The 18,832-nt window shown below is 45.2% G+C and overlaps 15 non-coding genes across 15 annotated transcripts; all 15 read left to right on the forward strand.

Moving 5' to 3' along the window:
• Positions 1-21: 21 nt before the first annotated feature.
• LOC141158341 (U2 spliceosomal RNA) lies at positions 22-212 on the forward strand. Its single transcript, XR_012248372.1, has one exon. It is a non-coding gene; the product is annotated as a U2 spliceosomal RNA (small nuclear RNA).
• A 1,118-nt stretch (positions 213-1,330) lies between these two features.
• LOC141158342 (U2 spliceosomal RNA) lies at positions 1,331-1,521 on the forward strand. The gene has a single exon (XR_012248373.1). It is a non-coding gene; the product is annotated as a U2 spliceosomal RNA (small nuclear RNA).
• A 1,120-nt stretch (positions 1,522-2,641) lies between these two features.
• LOC141158343 (U2 spliceosomal RNA) lies at positions 2,642-2,832 on the forward strand. The gene has a single exon (XR_012248374.1). It is a non-coding gene; the product is annotated as a U2 spliceosomal RNA (small nuclear RNA).
• Positions 2,833-3,952: 1,120 nt separating this feature from the next.
• Positions 3,953-4,143, forward strand: LOC141158344 (U2 spliceosomal RNA). The gene has a single exon (XR_012248375.1). It is a non-coding gene; the product is annotated as a U2 spliceosomal RNA (small nuclear RNA).
• Positions 4,144-5,264: 1,121 nt separating this feature from the next.
• LOC141158346 (U2 spliceosomal RNA) lies at positions 5,265-5,455 on the forward strand. Its single transcript, XR_012248377.1, has one exon. It is a non-coding gene; the product is annotated as a U2 spliceosomal RNA (small nuclear RNA).
• Positions 5,456-6,578: 1,123 nt separating this feature from the next.
• LOC141158347 (U2 spliceosomal RNA) lies at positions 6,579-6,769 on the forward strand. Its single transcript, XR_012248378.1, has one exon. It is a non-coding gene; the product is annotated as a U2 spliceosomal RNA (small nuclear RNA).
• A 1,120-nt stretch (positions 6,770-7,889) lies between these two features.
• Positions 7,890-8,080, forward strand: LOC141158348 (U2 spliceosomal RNA). The gene has a single exon (XR_012248379.1). It is a non-coding gene; the product is annotated as a U2 spliceosomal RNA (small nuclear RNA).
• Positions 8,081-9,197: 1,117 nt separating this feature from the next.
• LOC141158349 (U2 spliceosomal RNA) lies at positions 9,198-9,388 on the forward strand. The gene has a single exon (XR_012248380.1). It is a non-coding gene; the product is annotated as a U2 spliceosomal RNA (small nuclear RNA).
• Positions 9,389-10,505: 1,117 nt separating this feature from the next.
• Positions 10,506-10,696, forward strand: LOC141158350 (U2 spliceosomal RNA). The gene has a single exon (XR_012248381.1). It is a non-coding gene; the product is annotated as a U2 spliceosomal RNA (small nuclear RNA).
• Positions 10,697-11,812: 1,116 nt separating this feature from the next.
• LOC141159829 (U2 spliceosomal RNA) lies at positions 11,813-12,003 on the forward strand. The gene has a single exon (XR_012249824.1). It is a non-coding gene; the product is annotated as a U2 spliceosomal RNA (small nuclear RNA).
• A 1,120-nt stretch (positions 12,004-13,123) lies between these two features.
• On the forward strand, positions 13,124-13,314 carry LOC141158351 (U2 spliceosomal RNA). Its single transcript, XR_012248382.1, has one exon. It is a non-coding gene; the product is annotated as a U2 spliceosomal RNA (small nuclear RNA).
• Positions 13,315-14,433: 1,119 nt separating this feature from the next.
• Positions 14,434-14,624, forward strand: LOC141158352 (U2 spliceosomal RNA). The gene has a single exon (XR_012248383.1). It is a non-coding gene; the product is annotated as a U2 spliceosomal RNA (small nuclear RNA).
• A 1,118-nt stretch (positions 14,625-15,742) lies between these two features.
• On the forward strand, positions 15,743-15,933 carry LOC141158353 (U2 spliceosomal RNA). The gene has a single exon (XR_012248384.1). It is a non-coding gene; the product is annotated as a U2 spliceosomal RNA (small nuclear RNA).
• Positions 15,934-17,053: 1,120 nt separating this feature from the next.
• LOC141159790 (U2 spliceosomal RNA) lies at positions 17,054-17,244 on the forward strand. Its single transcript, XR_012249788.1, has one exon. It is a non-coding gene; the product is annotated as a U2 spliceosomal RNA (small nuclear RNA).
• Positions 17,245-18,363: 1,119 nt separating this feature from the next.
• Positions 18,364-18,554, forward strand: LOC141158354 (U2 spliceosomal RNA). Its single transcript, XR_012248385.1, has one exon. It is a non-coding gene; the product is annotated as a U2 spliceosomal RNA (small nuclear RNA).
• Positions 18,555-18,832: the final 278 nt, after the last annotated feature.

Consider the following 18,832-nt stretch of genomic DNA (forward strand, 5'->3'; position numbering starts at 1 on the left):
AGTCGGAAACCAATTCTGGTTATCGCTTCTCGGCCTTTTGGCTAAGATCAAGTGTAGTATCTGTTCTTATCAGTTTAATATCTGATACGTCCCCTATCTGGGGACCATATATTAAATGGATTTTTAGAACAGGGAGATGGAAAAAGAGCTTGCTCTGTCCACTCCACGCATTGACCTGGTATTGCAGTATCTCCAGGACCGGTGCACCCCTTCTTTAATGCAGTTTCTAAAATCAGAAAGAATTGAATTCAATGCTTTTTGTTCATTTGGCTTGTTTGTCGGATTTTGGGATGGACTCTTTGGCTTTGCTTTTCTTCTCCTCATTGGATTTTTCATGTTAAAAGTTGCAGAAGCCAGATGACAAGCTCATTTTGGTTCAACTTCAGCAACTGTGCATTGCATTGCCATGTAATGTAATGCAATGCTATCTATCTAGCTCTCCCTCTATACTTCCTTTTGGATAAACAGACATATTAGGCAAGCATTTTGGAGCTTTCACCTAAATAACTACAGGTGGTGAGATAAGCTGCACAATATAATTGACCTTTCAGTATATTGTTGCACACACACCATCTATTTAGCAAATGCCCTTGTTATCAACAGCAGCCTTTTAAACTCACCTGAGCTAACAGGTATGTGAGCTGGTTACTCTGCTGCGCTTAAAATTTCTTTTTTGGTTTGCTACAATGCCTTTTCTGAAACGTTGTCTCCCTCTGCTGGAACACTGACTTCTTTCATTTAATGCCTGCAGACTATAAAAGAGAAACCAACCCAAAAAGTTTGGTTGATTAGTCTGTGGCATTCTTTTAAACTGTTGCTTATGGCGGTCTCTGTGAGCTTCTCAGTGACATTCAGCCATCCAGGTATCCCGCCTGCAGTAGACGGAATGTGGCAATGGAACGCTGGCTGCGCGTGTCATAATAGGCTCTGAGCCTTTATATACCTGCGCACAGCAGCAGCCACCTTCAGTCTGCTGCTGGACAGCCAGCAGCAGCAGCAGCAGCAGGAGAGGTAATTAATCAGCAACCCTCCTGCTAAGGGTAGACAGCTGCTCGTTCCACCCCCCCCCCGCCTTAATTGGTTCTCCTCCCTTCCAACGGTGTTGAGGCGGGTGGGAACAGCCGGGGGTTGAGGGTACTGTGCTAAAAGAGGTGGAGTTATGCAGATCTAAAACGCGTGGATTGCAGCAGCAGCAAGCCGAAAAGTGCAGGCATGTGAGGGATCTAGAGGTTGACAGCATGTCTTCTTAACGGGAGTCCAGGTGGCCATCTCCACAAATGGACTTTTCAGAATCCTTGGGTGGCACCGTAGTCGGAAACCAATTCTGGTTATCGCTTCTCGGCCTTTTGGCTAAGATCAAGTGTAGTATCTGTTCTTATCAGTTTAATATCTGATACGTCCCCTATCTGGGGACCATATATTAAATGGATTTTTAGAACAGGGAGATGGAAAAAGAGCTTGCTCTGTCCACTCCACGCATTGACCTGGTATTGCAGTATCTCCAGGACCGGTGCACCCCTTCTTTAATGCAGTTTCTAAAATCAGAAAGAATTGAATTCAATGCTTTTTGTTCATTTGGCTTGTTTGTCGGATTTTGGGATGGACTCTTTGGCTTTGCTTTTCTTCTCCTCATTGGATTTTTCATGTTAAAAGTTGCAGAAGCCAGATGACAAGCTCATTTTGGTTCAACTTCAGCAACTGTGCATTGCATTGCCATGTAATGTAATGCAATGCTATCTATCTAGCTCTCCCTCTATACTTCCTTTTGGATAAACAGACATATTAGGCAAGCATTTTGGAGCTTTCACCTAAATAACTACAGGTGGTGAGATAAGCTGCACAATATAATTGACCTTTCAGTATATTGTTGCACACACACCATCTATTTAGCAAATGCCCTTGTTATCAACAGCAGCCTTTTAAACTCACCTGAGCTAACAGGTATGTGAGCTGGTTACTCTGCTGCGCTTAAAATTTCTTTTTTGGTTTGCTACAATGCCTTTTCTGAAACGTTGTCTCCCTCTGCTGGAACACTGACTTCTTTCATTTAATGCCTGCAGACTATAAAAGAGAAACCAACCCAAAAAGTTTGGTTGATTAGTCTGTGGCATTCTTTTAAACTGTTGCTTATGGCGGTCTCTGTGAGCTTCTCAGTGACATTCAGCCATCCAGGTATCCCGCCTGCAGTAGACGGAATGTGGCAATGGAACGCTGGCTGCGCGTGTCATAATAGGCTCTGAGCCTTTATATACCTGCGCACAGCAGCAGCCACCTTCAGTCTGCTGCTGGACAGCCAGCAGCAGCAGCAGCAGCAGGAGAGGTAATTAATCAGCAACCCTCCTGCTAAGGGTAGACAGCTGCTCGTTCCACCCCCCACCCCCGCCTTAATTGGTTCTCCTCCCTTCCAACGGTGTTGAGGCGGGTGGGAACAGCCGGGGGTTGAGGGTACTGTGCTAAAAGAGGTGGAGTTATGCAGATCTAAAACGCGTGGATTGCAGCAGCAGCAAGCCGAAAAGTGCAGGCATGTGAGGGATCTAGAGGTTGACAGCATGTCTTCTTAACGGGAGTCCAGGTGGCCATCTCCACAAATGGACTTTTCAGAATCCTTGGGTGGCACCGTAGTCGGAAACCAATTCTGGTTATCGCTTCTCGGCCTTTTGGCTAAGATCAAGTGTAGTATCTGTTCTTATCAGTTTAATATCTGATACGTCCCCTATCTGGGGACCATATATTAAATGGATTTTTAGAACAGGGAGATGGAAAAAGAGCTTGCTCTGTCCACTCCACGCATTGACCTGGTATTGCAGTATCTCCAGGACCGGTGCACCCCTTCTTTAATGCAGTTTCTAAAATCAGAAAGAATTGAATTCAATGCTTTTTGTTCATTTGGCTTGTTTGTCGGATTTTGGGATGGACTCTTTGGCTTTGCTTTTCTTCTCCTCATTGGATTTTTCATGTTAAAAGTTGCAGAAGCCAGATGACAAGCTCATTTTGGTTCAACTTCAGCAACTGTGCATTGCATTGCCATGTAATGTAATGCAATGCTATCTATCTAGCTCTCCCTCTATACTTCCTTTTGGATAAACAGACATATTAGGCAAGCATTTTGGAGCTTTCACCTAAATAACTACAGGTGGTGAGATAAGCTGCACAATATAATTGACCTTTCAGTATATTGTTGCACACACACCATCTATTTAGCAAATGCCCTTGTTATCAACAGCAGCCTTTTAAACTCACCTGAGCTAACAGGTATGTGAGCTGGTTACTCTGCTGCGCTTAAAATTTCTTTTTTGGTTTGCTACAATGCCTTTTCTGAAACGTTGTCTCCCTCTGCTGGAACACTGACTTCTTTCATTTAATGCCTGCAGACTGTAAAAGAGAAACCAACCCAAAAAGTTTGGTTGATTAGTCTGTGGCATTCTTTTAAACTGTTGCTTATGGCGGTCTCTGTGAGCTTCTCAGTGACATTCAGCCATCCAGGTATCCCGCCTGCAGTAGACGGAATGTGGCAATGGAACGCTGGCTGCGCGTGTCATAATAGGCTCTGAGCCTTTATATACCTGCGCACAGCAGCAGCCACCTTCAGTCTGCTGCTGGACAGCCAGCAGCAGCAGCAGCAGCAGGAGAGGTAATTAATCAGCAACCCTCCTGCTAAGGGTAGACAGCTGCTCGTTCCACCCCCCACCCCCGCCTTAATTGGTTCTCCTCCCTTCCAACGGTGTTGAGGCGGGTGGGAACTGCCGGGGGTTGAGGGTACTGTGCTAAAAGAGGTGGAGTTATGCAGATCTAAAACGCGTGGATTGCAGCAGCAGCAAGCCGAAAAGTGCAGGCATGTGAGGGATCTAGAGGTTGACAGCATGTCTTCTTAACGGGAGTCCAGGTGGCCATCTCCACAAATGGACTTTTCAGAATCCTTGGGTGGCACCGTAGTCGGAAACCAATTCTGGTTATCGCTTCTCGGCCTTTTGGCTAAGATCAAGTGTAGTATCTGTTCTTATCAGTTTAATATCTGATACGTCCCCTATCTGGGGACCATATATTAAATGGATTTTTAGAACAGGGAGATGGAAAAAGAGCTTGCTCTGTCCACTCCACGCATTGACCTGGTATTGCAGTATCTCCAGGACCGGTGCACCCCTTCTTTAATGCAGTTTCTAAAATCAGAAAGAATTGAATTCAATGCTTTTTGTTCATTTGGCTTGTTTGTCGGATTTTGGGATGGACTCTTTGGCTTTGCTTTTCTTCTCCTCATTGGATTTTTCATGTTAAAAGTTGCAGAAGCCAGATGACAAGCTCATTTTGGTTCAACTTCAGCAACTGTGCATTGCATTGCCATGTAATGTAATGCAATGCTATCTATCTAGCTCTCCCTCTATACTTCCTTTTGGATAAACAGACATATTAGGCAAGCATTTTGGAGCTTTCACCTAAATAACTACAGGTGGTGAGATAAGCTGCACAATATAATTGATCTTTCAGTATATTGTTGCACACACACCATCTATTTAGCAAATGCCCTTGTTATCAACAGCAGCCTTTTAAACTCACCTGAGCTAACAGGTATGTGAGCTGGTTACTCTGCTGCGCTTAAAATTTCTTTTTTGGTTTGCTACAATGCCTTTTCTGAAACGTTGTCTCCCTCTGCTGGAACACTGACTTCTTTCATTTAATGCCTGCAGACTATAAAAGAGAAACCAACCCAAAAAGTTTGGTTGATTAGTCTGTGACATTCTTTTAAACTGTTGCTTATGGCGGTCTCTGTGAGCTTCTCAGTGACATTCAGCCATCCAGGTATCCCGCCTGCAGTAGACGGAATGTGGCAATGGAACGCTGGCTGCGCGTGTCATAATAGGCTCTGAGCCTTTATATACCTGCGCACAGCAGCAGCCACCTTCAGTCTGCTGCTGGACAGCCAGCAGCAGCAGCAGCAGCAGGAGAGGTAATTAATCAGCAACCCTCCTGCTAAGGGTAGACAGCTGCTCGTTCCACCCCCCCCCCCCCGCCTTAATTGGTTCTCCTCCCTTCCAACGGTGTTGAGGCGGGTGGGAACAGCCGGGGGTTGAGGGTACTGTGCTAAAAGAGGTGGAGTTATGCAGATCTAAAACGCGTGGATTGCAGCAGCAGCAAGCCGAAAAGTGCAGGCATGTGAGGGATCTAGAGGTTGACAGCATGTCTTCTTAACGGGAGTCCAGGTGGCCATCTCCACAAATGGACTTTTCAGAATCCTTGGGTGGCACCGTAGTCGGAAACCAATTCTGGTTATCGCTTCTCGGCCTTTTGGCTAAGATCAAGTGTAGTATCTGTTCTTATCAGTTTAATATCTGATACGTCCCCTATCTGGGGACCATATATTAAATGGATTTTTAGAACAGGGAGATGGAAAAAGAGCTTGCTCTGTCCACTCCACGCATTGACCTGGTATTGCAGTATCTCCAGGACCGGTGCACCCCTTCTTTAATGCAGTTTCTAAAATCAGAAAGAATTGAATTCAATGCTTTTTGTTCATTTGGCTTGTTTGTCGGATTTTGGGATGGACTCTTTGGCTTTGCTTTTCTTCTCCTCATTGGATTTTTCATGTTAAAAGTTGCAGAAGCCAGATGACAAGCTCATTTTGGTTCAACTTCAGCAACTGTGCATTGCATTGCCATGTAATGTAATGCAATGCTATCTATCTAGCTCTCCCTCTATACTTCCTTTTGGATAAACAGACATATTAGGCAAGCATTTTGGAGCTTTCACCTAAATAACTACAGGTGGTGAGATAAGCTGCACAATATAATTGACCTTTCAGTATATTGTTGCACACACACCATCTATTTAGCAAATGCCCTTGTTATCAACAGCAGCCTTTTAAACTCACCTGAGCTAACAGGTATGTGAGCTGGTTACTCTGCTGCGCTTAAAATTTCTTTTTTGGTTTGCTACAATGCCTTTTCTGAAACGTTGTCTCCCTCTGCTGGAACACTGACTTCTTTCATTTAATGCCTGCAGACTATAAAAGAGAAACCAACCCAAAAAGTTTGGTTGATTAGTCTGTGACATTCTTTTAAACTGTTGCTTATGGCGGTCTCTGTGAGCTTCTCAGTGACATTCAGCCATCCAGGTATCCCGCCTGCAGTAGACGGAATGTGGCAATGGAACGCTGGCTGCGCGTGTCATAATAGGCTCTGAGCCTTTATATACCTGCGCACAGCAGCAGCCACCTTCAGTCTGCTGCTGGACAGCCAGCAGCAGCAGCAGCAGCAGGAGAGGTAATTAATCAGCAACCCTCCTGCTAAGGGTAGACAGCTGCTCGTTCCACCCCCCCCCCCCCCCGCCTTAATTGGTTCTCCTCCCTTCCAACGGTGTTGAGGCGGGTGGGAACAGCCGGGGGTTGAGGGTACTGTGCTAAAAGAGGTGGAGTTATGCAGATCTAAAACGCGTGGATTGCAGCAGCAGCAAGCCGAAAAGTGCAGGCATGTGAGGGATCTAGAGGTTGACAGCATGTCTTCTTAACGGGAGTCCAGGTGGCCATCTCCACAAATGGACTTTTCAGAATCCTTGGGTGGCACCGTAGTCGGAAACCAATTCTGGTTATCGCTTCTCGGCCTTTTGGCTAAGATCAAGTGTAGTATCTGTTCTTATCAGTTTAATATCTGATACGTCCCCTATCTGGGGACCATATATTAAATGGATTTTTAGAACAGGGAGATGGAAAAAGAGCTTGCTCTGTCCACTCCACGCATTGACCTGGTATTGCAGTATCTCCAGGACCGGTGCACCCCTTCTTTAATGCAGTTTCTAAAATCAGAAAGAATTGAATTCAATGCTTTTTGTTCATTTGGCTTGTTTGTCGGATTTTGGGATGGACTCTTTGGCTTTGCTTTTCTTCTCCTCATTGGATTTTTCATGTTAAAAGTTGCAGAAGCCAGATGACAAGCTCATTTTGGTTCAACTTCAGCAACTGTGCATTGCATTGCCATGTAATGTAATGCAATGCTATCTATCTAGCTCTCCCTCTATACTTCCTTTTGGATAAACAGACATATTAGGCAAGCATTTTGGAGCTTTCACCTAAATAACTACAGGTGGTGAGATAAGCTGCACAATATAATTGACCTTTCAGTATATTGTTGCACACACACCATCTATTTAGCAAATGCCCTTGTTATCAACAGCAGCCTTTTAAACTCACCTGAGCTAACAGGTATGTGAGCTGGTTACTCTGCTGCGCTTAAAATTTCTTTTTTGGTTTGCTACAATGCCTTTTCTGAAACGTTGTCTCCCTCTGCTGGAACACTGACTTCTTTCATTTAATGCCTGCAGACTATAAAAGAGAAACCAACCCAAAAAGTTTGGTTGATTAGTCTGTGGCATTCTTTTAAACTGTTGCTTATGGCGGTCTCTGTGAGCTTCTCAGTGACATTCAGCCATCCAGGTATCCCGCCTGCAGTAGACGGAATGTGGCAATGGAACGCTGGCTGCGCGTGTCATAATAGGCTCTGAGCCTTTATATACCTGCGCACAGCAGCAGCCACCTTCAGTCTGCTGCTGGACAGCCAGCAGCAGCAGCAGCAGCAGGAGAGGTAATTAATCAGCAACCCTCCTGCTAAGGGTAGACAGCTGCTCGTTCCACCCCCCCCCCCCGCCTTAATTGGTTCTCCTCCCTTCCAACGGTGTTGAGGCGGGTGGGAACAGCCGGGGGTTGAGGGTACTGTGCTAAAAGAGGTGGAGTTATGCAGATCTAAAACGCGTGGATTGCAGCAGCAGCAAGCCGAAAAGTGCAGGCATGTGAGGGATCTAGAGGTTGACAGCATGTCTTCTTAACGGGAGTCCAGGTGGCCATCTCCACAAATGGACTTTTCAGAATCCTTGGGTGGCACCGTAGTCGGAAACCAATTCTGGTTATCGCTTCTCGGCCTTTTGGCTAAGATCAAGTGTAGTATCTGTTCTTATCAGTTTAATATCTGATACGTCCCCTATCTGGGGACCATATATTAAATGGATTTTTAGAACAGGGAGATGGAAAAAGAGCTTGCTCTGTCCACTCCACGCATTGACCTGGTATTGCAGTATCTCCAGGACCGGTGCACCCCTTCTTTAATGCAGTTTCTAAAATCAGAAAGAATTGAATTCAATGCTTTTTGTTCATTTGGCTTGTTTGTCGGATTTTGGGATGGACTCTTTGGCTTTGCTTTTCTTCTCCTCATTGGATTTTTCATGTTAAAAGTTGCAGAAGCCAGATGACAAGCTCATTTTGGTTCAACTTCAGCAACTGTGCATTGCATTGCCATGTAATGTAATGCAATGCTATCTATCTAGCTCTCCCTCTATACTTCCTTTTGGATAAACAGACATATTAGGCAAGCATTTTGGAGCTTTCACCTAAATAACTACAGGTGGTGAGATAAGCTGCACAATATAATTGACCTTTCAGTATATTGTTGCACACACACCATCTATTTAGCAAATGCCCTTGTTATCAACAGCAGCCTTTTAAACTCACCTGAGCTAACAGGTATGTGAGCTGGTTACTCTGCTGCGCTTAAAATTTCTTTTTTGGTTTGCTACAATGCCTTTTCTGAAACGTTGTCTCCCTCTGCTGGAACACTGACTTCTTTCATTTAATGCCTGCAGACTATAAAAGAGAAACCAACCCAAAAAGTTTGGTTGATTAGTCTGTGGCATTCTTTTAAACTGTTGCTTATGGCGGTCTCTGTGAGCTTCTCAGTGACATTCAGCCATCCAGGTATCCCGCCTGCAGTAGACGGAATGTGGCAATGGAACGCTGGCTGCGCGTGTCATAATAGGCTCTGAGCCTTTATATACCTGCGCACAGCAGCAGCCACCTTCAGTCTGCTGCTGGACAGCCAGCAGCAGCAGCAGCAGCAGGAGAGGTAATTAATCAGCAACCCTCCTGCTAAGGGTAGACAGCTGCTCGTTCCACCCCCCCCCGCCTTAATTGGTTCTCCTCCCTTCCAACGGTGTTGAGGCGGGTGGGAACAGCCGGGGGTTGAGGGTACTGTGCTAAAAGAGGTGGAGTTATGCAGATCTAAAACGCGTGGATTGCAGCAGCAGCAAGCCGAAAAGTGCAGGCATGTGAGGGATCTAGAGGTTGACAGCATGTCTTCTTAACGGGAGTCCAGGTGGCCATCTCCACAAATGGACTTTTCAGAATCCTTGGGTGGCACCGTAGTCGGAAACCAATTCTGGTTATCGCTTCTCGGCCTTTTGGCTAAGATCAAGTGTAGTATCTGTTCTTATCAGTTTAATATCTGATACGTCCCCTATCTGGGGACCATATATTAAATGGATTTTTAGAACAGGGAGATGGAAAAAGAGCTTGCTCTGTCCACTCCACGCATTGACCTGGTATTGCAGTATCTCCAGGACCGGTGCACCCCTTCTTTAATGCAGTTTCTAAAATCAGAAAGAATTGAATTCAATGCTTTTTGTTCATTTGGCTTGTTTGTCGGATTTTGGGATGGACTCTTTGGCTTTGCTTTTCTTCTCCTCATTGGATTTTTCATGTTAAAAGTTGCAGAAGCCAGATGACAAGCTCATTTTGGTTCAACTTCAGCAACTGTGCATTGCATTGCCATGTAATGTAATGCAATGCTATCTATCTAGCTCTCCCTCTATACTTCCTTTTGGATAAACAGACATATTAGGCAAGCATTTTGGAGCTTTCACCTAAATAACTACAGGTGGTGAGATAAGCTGCACAATATAATTGACCTTTCAGTATATTGTTGCACACACACCATCTATTTAGCAAATGCCCTTGTTATCAACAGCAGCCTTTTAAACTCACCTGAGCTAACAGGTATGTGAGCTGGTTACTCTGCTGCGCTTAAAATTTCTTTTTTGGTTTGCTACAATGCCTTTTCTGAAACGTTGTCTCCCTCTGCTGGAACACTGACTTCTTTCATTTAATGCCTGCAGACTATAAAAGAGAAACCAACCCAAAAAGTTTGGTTGATTAGTCTGTGGCATTCTTTTAAACTGTTGCTTATGGCGGTCTCTGTGAGCTTCTCAGTGACATTCAGCCATCCAGGTATCCCGCCTGCAGTAGACGGAATGTGGCAATGGAACGCTGGCTGCGCGTGTCATAATAGGCTCTGAGCCTTTATATACCTGCGCACAGCAGCAGCCACCTTCAGTCTGCTGCTGGACAGCCAGCAGCAGCAGCAGCAGGAGAGGTAATTAATCAGCAACCCTCCTGCTAAGGGTAGACAGCTGCTCGTTCCACCCCCCCCCCCCGCCTTAATTGGTTCTCCTCCCTTCCAACTGTGTTGAGGCGGGTGGGAACAGCCGGGGGTTGAGGGTACTGTGCTAAAAGAGGTGGAGTTATGCAGATCTAAAACGCGTGGATTGCAGCAGCAGCAAGCCGAAAAGTGCAGGCATGTGAGGGATCTAGAGGTTGACAGCATGTCTTCTTAACGGGAGTCCAGGTGGCCATCTCCACAAATGGACTTTTCAGAATCCTTGGGTGGCACCGTAGTCGGAAACCAATTCTGGTTATCGCTTCTCGGCCTTTTGGCTAAGATCAAGTGTAGTATCTGTTCTTATCAGTTTAATATCTGATACGTCCCCTATCTGGGGACCATATATTAAATGGATTTTTAGAACAGGGAGATGGAAAAAGAGCTTGCTCTGTCCACTCCACGCATTGACCTGGTATTGCAGTATCTCCAGGACCGGTGCACCCCTTCTTTAATGCAGTTTCTAAAATCAGAAAGAATTGAATTCAATGCTTTTTGTTCATTTGGCTTGTTTGTCGGATTTTGGGATGGACTCTTTGGCTTTGCTTTTCTTCTCCTCATTGGATTTTTCATGTTAAAAGTTGCAGAAGCCAGATGACAAGCTCATTTTGGTTCAACTTCAGCAACTGTGCATTGCATTGCCATGTAATGTAATGCAATGCTATCTATCTAGCTCTCCCTCTATACTTCCTTTTGGATAAACAGACATATTAGGCAAGCATTTTGGAGCTTTCACCTAAATAACTACAGGTGGTGAGATAAGCTGCACAATATAATTGACCTTTCAGTATATTGTTGCACACACACCATCTATTTAGCAAATGCCCTTGTTATCAACAGCAGCCTTTTAAACTCACCTGAGCTAACAGGTATGTGAGCTGGTTACTCTGCTGCGCTTAAAATTTCTTTTTTGGTTTGCTACAATGCCTTTTCTGAAACGTTGTCTCCCTCTGCTGGAACACTGACTTCTTTCATTTAATGCCTGCAGACTATAAAAGAGAAACCAACCCAAAAAGTTTGGTTGATTAGTCTGTGGCATTCTTTTAAACTGTTGCTTATGGCAGTCTCTGTGAGCTTCTCAGTGACATTCAGCCATCCAGGTATCCCGCCTGCAGTAGACGGAATGTGGCAATGGAACGCTGGCTGCGCGTGTCATAATAGGCTCTGAGCCTTTATATACCTGCGCACAGCAGCAGCCACCTTCAGTCTGCTGCTGGACAGCCAGCAGCAGCAGCAGCAGGAGAGGTAATTAATCAGCAACCCTCCTGCTAAGGGTAGACAGCTGCTCGTTCCACCCCCCCCCCCGCCTTAATTGGTTCTCCTCCCTTCCAACTGTGTTGAGGCGGGTGGGAACAGCCGGGGGTTGAGGGTACTGTGCTAAAAGAGGTGGAGTTATGCAGATCTAAAACGCGTGGATTGCAGCAGCAGCAAGCCGAAAAGTGCAGGCATGTGAGGGATCTAGAGGTTGACAGCATGTCTTCTTAACGGGAGTCCAGGTGGCCATCTCCATAAATGGACTTTTCAGAATCCTTGGGTGGCACCGTAGTCGGAAACCAATTCTGGTTATCGCTTCTCGGCCTTTTGGCTAAGATCAAGTGTAGTATCTGTTCTTATCAGTTTAATATCTGATACGTCCCCTATCTGGGGACCATATATTAAATGGATTTTTAGAACAGGGAGATGGAAAAAGAGCTTGCTCTGTCCACTCCACGCATTGACCTGGTATTGCAGTATCTCCAGTACCGGTGCACCCCTTCTTTAATGCAGTTTCTAAAATCAGAAAGAATTGAATTCAATGCTTTTTGTTCATTTGGCTTGTTTGTCGGATTTTGGGATGGACTCTTTGGCTTTGCTTTTCTTCTCCTCATTGGATTTTTCATGTTAAAAGTTGCAGAAGCCAGATGACAAGCTCATTTTGGTTCAACTTCAGCAACTGTGCATTGCATTGCCATGTAATGTAATGCAATGCTATCTATCTAGCTCTCCCTCTATACTTCCTTTTGGATTAACAGACATATTAGGCAAGCATTTTGGAGCTTTCACCTAAATAACTACAGGTGGTGAGATAAGCTGCACAATATAATTGACCTTTCAGTATATTGTTGCACACACACCATCTATTTAGCAAATGCCCTTGTTATCAACAGCAGCCTTTTAAACTCACCTGAGCTAACAGGTATGTGAGCTGGTTACTCTGCTGCGCTTAAAATTTCTTTTTTGGTTTGCTACAATGCCTTTTCTGAAACGTTGTCTCCCTCTGCTGGAACACTGACTTCTTTCATTTAATGCCTGCAGACTATAAAAGAGAAACCAACCCAAAAAGTTTGGTTGATTAGTCTGTGGCATTCTTTTAAACTGTTGCTTATGGCGGTCTCTGTGAGCTTCTCAGTGACATTCAGCCATCCAGGTATCCCGCCTGCAGTAGACGGAATGTGGCAATGGAACGCTGGCTGCGCGTGTCATAATAGGCTCTGAGCCTTTATATACCTGCGCACAGCAGCAGCCACCTTCAGTCTGCTGCTGGACAGCCAGCAGCAGCAGCAGCAGCAGGAGAGGTAATTAATCAGCAACCCTCCTGCTAAGGGTAGACAGCTGCTCGTTCCACCCCCCCCCCCCGCCTTAATTGGTTCTCCTCCCTTCCAACGGTGTTGAGGCGGGTGGGAACAGCCGGGGGTTGAGGGTACTGTGCTAAAAGAGGTGGAGTTATGCAGATCTAAAACGCGTGGATTGCAGCAGCAGCAAGCCGAAAAGTGCAGGCATGTGAGGGATCTAGAGGTTGACAGCATGTCTTCTTAACGGGAGTCCAGGTGGCCATCTCCACAAATGGACTTTTCAGAATCCTTGGGTGGCACCGTAGTCGGAAACCAATTCTGGTTATCGCTTCTCGGCCTTTTGGCTAAGATCAAGTGTAGTATCTGTTCTTATCAGTTTAATATCTGATACGTCCCCTATCTGGGGACCATATATTAAATGGATTTTTAGAACAGGGAGATGGAAAAAGAGCTTGCTCTGTCCACTCCACGCATTGACCTGGTATTGCAGTATCTCCAGGACCGGTGCACCCCTTCTTTAATGCAGTTTCTAAAATCAGAAAGAATTGAATTCAATGCTTTTTGTTCATTTGGCTTGTTTGTCGGATTTTGGGATGGACTCTTTGGCTTTGCTTTTCTTCTCCTCATTGGATTTTTCATGTTAAAAGTTGCAGAAGCCAGATGACAAGCTCATTTTGGTTCAACTTCAGCAACTGTGCATTGCATTGCCATGTAATGTAATGCAATGCTATCTATCTAGCTCTCCCTCTATACTTCCTTTTGGATAAACAGACATATTAGGCAAGCATTTTGGAGCTTTCACCTAAATAACTACAGGTGGTGAGATAAGCTGCACAATATAATTGACCTTTCAGTATATTGTTGCACACACACTATCTATTTAGCAATTGCCCTTGTTATCAACAGCAGCCTTTTAAACTCACCTGAGCTAACAGGTATGTGAGCTGGTTACTCTGCTGCGCTTAAAATTTCTTTTTTGGTTTGCTACAATGCCTTTTCTGAAACGTTGTCTCCCTCTGCTGGAACACTGACTTCTTTCATTTAATGCCTGCAGACTATAAAAGAGAAACCAACCCAAAAAGTTTGGTTGATTAGTCTGTGGCATTCTTTTAAACTGTTGCTTATGGCGGTCTCTGTGAGCTTCTCAGTGACATTCAGCCATCCAGGTATCCCGCCTGCAGTAGACGGAATGTGGCAATGGAACGCTGGCTGCGCGTGTCATAATAGGCTCTGAGCCTTTATATACCTGCGCACAGCAGCAGCCACCTTCAGTCTGCTGCTGGAAAGCCAGCAGCAGCAGCAGCAGCAGGAGAGGTAATTAATCAGCAACCCTCCTGCTAAGGGTAGACAGCTGCTCGTTCCACCCCCCCCCCCGCCTTAATTGGTTCTCCTCCCTTCCAACGGTGTTGAGGCGGGTGGGAACAGCCGGGGGTTGAGGGTACTGTGCTAAAAGAGGTGGAGTTATGCAGATCTAAAACGCGTGGATTGCAGCAGCAGCAAGCCGAAAAGTGCAGGCATGTGAGGGATCTAGAGGTTGACAGCATGTCTTCTTAACGGGAGTCCAGGTGGCCATCTCCACAAATATACTTTTCAGAATCCTTGGGTGGCACCGTAGTCGGAAACCAATTCTGGTTATCGCTTCTCGGCCTTTTGGCTAAGATCAAGTGTAGTATCTGTTCTTATCAGTTTAATATCTGATACGTCCCCTATCTGGGGACCATATATTAAATGGATTTTTAGAACAGGGAGATGGAAAAAGAGCTTGCTCTGTCCACTCCACGCATTGACCTGGTATTGCAGTATCTCCAGGACCGGTGCACCCCTTCTTTAATGCAGTTTCTAAAATCAGAAAGAATTGAATTCAATGCTTTTTGTTCATTTGGCTTGTTTGTCGGATTTTGGGATGGACTCTTTGGCTTTGCTTTTCTTCTCCTCATTGGATTTTTCATGTTAAAAGTTGCAGAAGCCAGATGACAAGCTCATTTTGGTTCAACTTCAGCAACTGTGCATTGCATTGCCATGTAATGTAATGCAATGCTATCTATCTAGCTCTCCCTCTATACTTCCTTTTGGATAAACAGACATATTAGGCAAGCATTTTGGAGCTTTCACCTAAATAACTACAGGTGGTGAGATAAGCTGCACAATATAATTGACCTTTCAGTATATTGTTGCACACACACCATCTATTTAGCAAATGCCCTTGTTATCAACAGCAGCCTTTTAAACTCACCTGAGCTAACAGGTATGTGAGCTGGTTACTCTGCTGCGCTTAAAATTTCTTTTTTGGTTTGCTACAATGCCTTTTCTGAAACGTTGTCTCCCTCTGCTGGAACACTGACTTCTTTCATTTAATGCCTGCAGACTATAAAAGAGAAACCAACCCAAAAAGTTTGGTTGATTAGTCTGTGGCATTCTTTTAAACTGTTGCTTATGGCGGTCTCTGTGAGCTTCTCAGTGACATTCAGCCATCCAGGTATCCCGCCTGCAGTAGACGGAATGTGGCAATGGAACGCTGGCTGCGCGTGTCATAATAGGCTCTGAGCCTTTATATACCTGCGCACAGCAGCAGCCACCTTCAGTCTGCTGCTGGACAGCCAGCAGCAGCAGCAGCAGCAGGAGAGGTAATTAATCAGCAACCCTCCTGCTAAGGGTAGACAGCTGCTCGTTCCACCCCCCCCGCGCCTTAATTGGTTCTCCTCCCTTCCAACGGTGTTGAGGCGGGTGGGAACAGCCGGGGGTTGAGGGTACTGTGCTAAAAGAGGTGGAGTTATGCAGATCTAAAACGCGTGGATTGCAGCAGCAGCAAGCCGAAAATTGCAGGCATGTGAGGGATCTAGAAGTTGACAGCATGTCTTCTTAACGGGAGTCCAGGTGGCCATCTCCACAAATGGACTTTTCAGAATCCTTGGGTGGCACCGTAGTCGGAAACCAATTCTGGTTATCGCTTCTCGGCCTTTTGGCTAAGATCAAGTGTAGTATCTGTTCTTATCAGTTTAATATCTGATACGTCCCCTATCTGGGGACCATATATTAAATGGATTTTTAGAACAGGGAGATGGAAAAAGAGCTTGCTCTGTCCACTCCACGCATTGACCTGGTATTGCAGTATCTCCAGGACCGGTGCACCCCTTCTTTAATGCAGTTTCTAAAATCAGAAAGAATTGAATTCAATGCTTTTTGTTCATTTGGCTTGTTTGTCGGATTTTGGGATGGACTCTTTGGCTTTGCTTTTCTTCTCCTCATTGGATTTTTCATGTTAAAAGTTGCAGAAGCCAGATGACAAGCTCATTTTGGTTCAACTTCAGCAACTGTGCATTGCATTGCCATGTAATGTACTGCAATGCTATCTATCTAGCTCTCCCTCTATACTTCCTTTTGGATAAACAGACATATTAGGCAAGCATTTTGGAGCTTTCACCTAAATAACTACAGGTGGTGAGATAAGCTGCACAATATAATTGACCTTTCAGTATATTGTTGCACACACACCATCTATTTAGCAAATGCCCTTGTTATCAACAGCAGCCTTTTAAACTCACCTGAGCTAACAGGTATGTGAGCTGGTTACTCTGCTGCGCTTAAAATTTATTTTTTGGTTTGCTACAATGCCTTTTCTGAAACGTTGTCTCCCTCTGCTGGAACACTGACTTCTTTCATTTAATGCCTGCAGACTATAAAAGAGAAACCAACCCAAAAAGTTTGGTTGATTAGTCTGTGGCATTCTTTTAAACTGTTGCTTATGGCGGTCTCTGTGAGCTTCTCAGTGACATTCAGCCATCCAGGTATCCCGCCTGCAGTAGACGGAATGTGGCAATGGAACGCTGGCTGCGCGTGTCATAATAGGCTCTGAGCCTTTATATACCCGCGCACAGCAGCAGCCACCTTCAGTCTGCTGCTGGACAGCCAGCAGCAGCAGCAGCAGCAGGAGAGGTAATTAATCAGCAACCCTTCTGCTAAGGGTAGACAGCTGCTCGTTCCACCCCCCCCCACCGCCTTAATTGGTTCTCCTCCCTTCCAACGGTGTTGAGGCGGGTGGGAACAGCCGGGGGTTGAGGGTACTGTGCTAAAAGAGGTGGAGTTATGCAGATCTAAAACGCGTGGATTGCAGCAGCAGCAAGCCGAAAAGTGCAGGCATGTGAGGGATCTAGAGGTTGACAGCATGTCTTCTTAACGGGAGTCCAGGTGGCCATCTCCACAAATGGACTTTTCAGAATCCTTGGGTGGCACCGTAGTCGGAAACCAATTCTGGTTATCGCTTCTCGGCCTTTTGGCTAAGATCAAGTGTAGTATCTGTTCTTATCAGTTTAATATCTGATACGTCCCCTATCTGGGGACCATATATTCAATGGATTTTTAGAACAGGGAGATGGAAAAAGAGCTTGCTCTGTCCACTCCACGCATTGACCTGGTATTGCAGTATCTCCAGGACCGGTGCACCCCTTCTTTAATGCAGTTTCTAAAATCAGAAAGAATTGAATTCAATGCTTTTTGTTCATTTGGCTTGTTTGTCGGATTTTGGGATGGACTCTTTGGCTTTGCTTTTCTTCTCCTCATTGGATTTTTCATGTTAAAAGTTGCAGAAGCCAGATGACAAGCTCATTTTGGTTCAACTTCAGCAACTGTGCATTGCATTGCCATGTAATGTAATGCAATGCTATCTATCTAGCTCTCCCTCTATACTTCCTTTTGGATAAACAGACATATTAGGCAAGCATTTTGGAGCTTTCACCTAAATAACTACAGGTGGTGAGATAAGCTGCACAATATAATTGACCTTTCAGTATATTGTTGCACACACACCATCTATTTAGCAAATGCCCTTGTTATCAAAAGCAGCCTTTTAAACTCACCTGAGCTAACAGGTATGTGAGCTGGTTACTCTGCTGCGCTTAAAATTTCTTTTTTGGTTTGCTACAATGCCTTTTCTGAAACGTTGTCTCCCTCTGCTGGAACACTGACTTCTTTCATTTAATGCCTGCAGACTATAAAAGAGAAACCAACCCAAAAAGTTTGGTTGATTAGTCTGTGGCATTCTTTTAAACTGTTGCTTATGGCGGTCTCTGTGAGCTTCTCAGTGACATTCAGCCATCCAGGTATCCCGCCTGCAGTAGACGGAATGTGGCAATGGAACGCTGGCTGCGCGTGTCATAATAGGCTCTGAGCCTTTATATACCTGCGCACAGCAGCAGCCACCTTCAGTCTGCTGCTGGACAGCCAGCAGCAGCAGCAGCAGCAGGAGAGGTAATTAATCAGCAACCCTCCTGCTAAGGGTAGACAGCTGCTCGTTCCACCCCCCCCCCCGCCTTAATTGGTTCTCCTCCCTTCCAACGGTGTTGAGGCGGGTGGGAACAGCCGGGGGTTGAGGGTACTGTGCTAAAAGAGGTGGAGTTATGCAGATCTAAAACGCGTGGATTGCAGCAGCAGCAAGCCGAAAAGTGCAGGCATGTGAGGGATCTAGAGGTTGACAGCATGTCTTCTTAACGGGAGTCCAGGTGGCCATCTCCACAAATGGACTTTTCAGAATCCTTGGGTGGCACCGTAGTCGGAAACCAATTCTGGTTATCGCTTCTCGGCCTTTTGGCTAAGATCAAGTGTAGTATCTGTTCTTATCAGTTTAATATCTGATACGTCCCCTATCTGGGGACCATATATTAAATGGATTTTTAGAACAGGGAGATGGAAAAAGAGCTTGCTCTGTCCACTCCACGCATTGACCTGGTATTGCAGTATCTCCAGGACCGGTGCACCCCTTCTTTAATGCAGTTTCTAAAATCAGAAAGAATTGAATTCAATGCTTTTTGTTCATTTGGCTTGTTTGTCGGATTTTGGGATGGACTCTTTGGCTTTGCTTTTCTTCTCCTCATTGGATTTTTCATGTTAAAAGTTGCAGAAGCCAGATGACAAGCTCATTTTGGTTCAACTTCAGCAACTGTGCATTGCATTGCCATGTAATGTAATGCAATGCTATCTATCTAGCTCTCCCTCTATACTTCCTTTTGGATAAACAGACATATTAGGCAAGCATTTTGG

The sequence above is a fragment of the Phyllobates terribilis genome, unplaced genomic scaffold, assembly GCF_046119375.1.
Source record: "Phyllobates terribilis strain yellow unplaced genomic scaffold, ASM4611937v1 Scaffold_8__6_contigs__length_399053987, whole genome shotgun sequence".
Taxonomy (NCBI): domain Eukaryota; kingdom Metazoa; phylum Chordata; class Amphibia; order Anura; family Dendrobatidae; genus Phyllobates; species Phyllobates terribilis.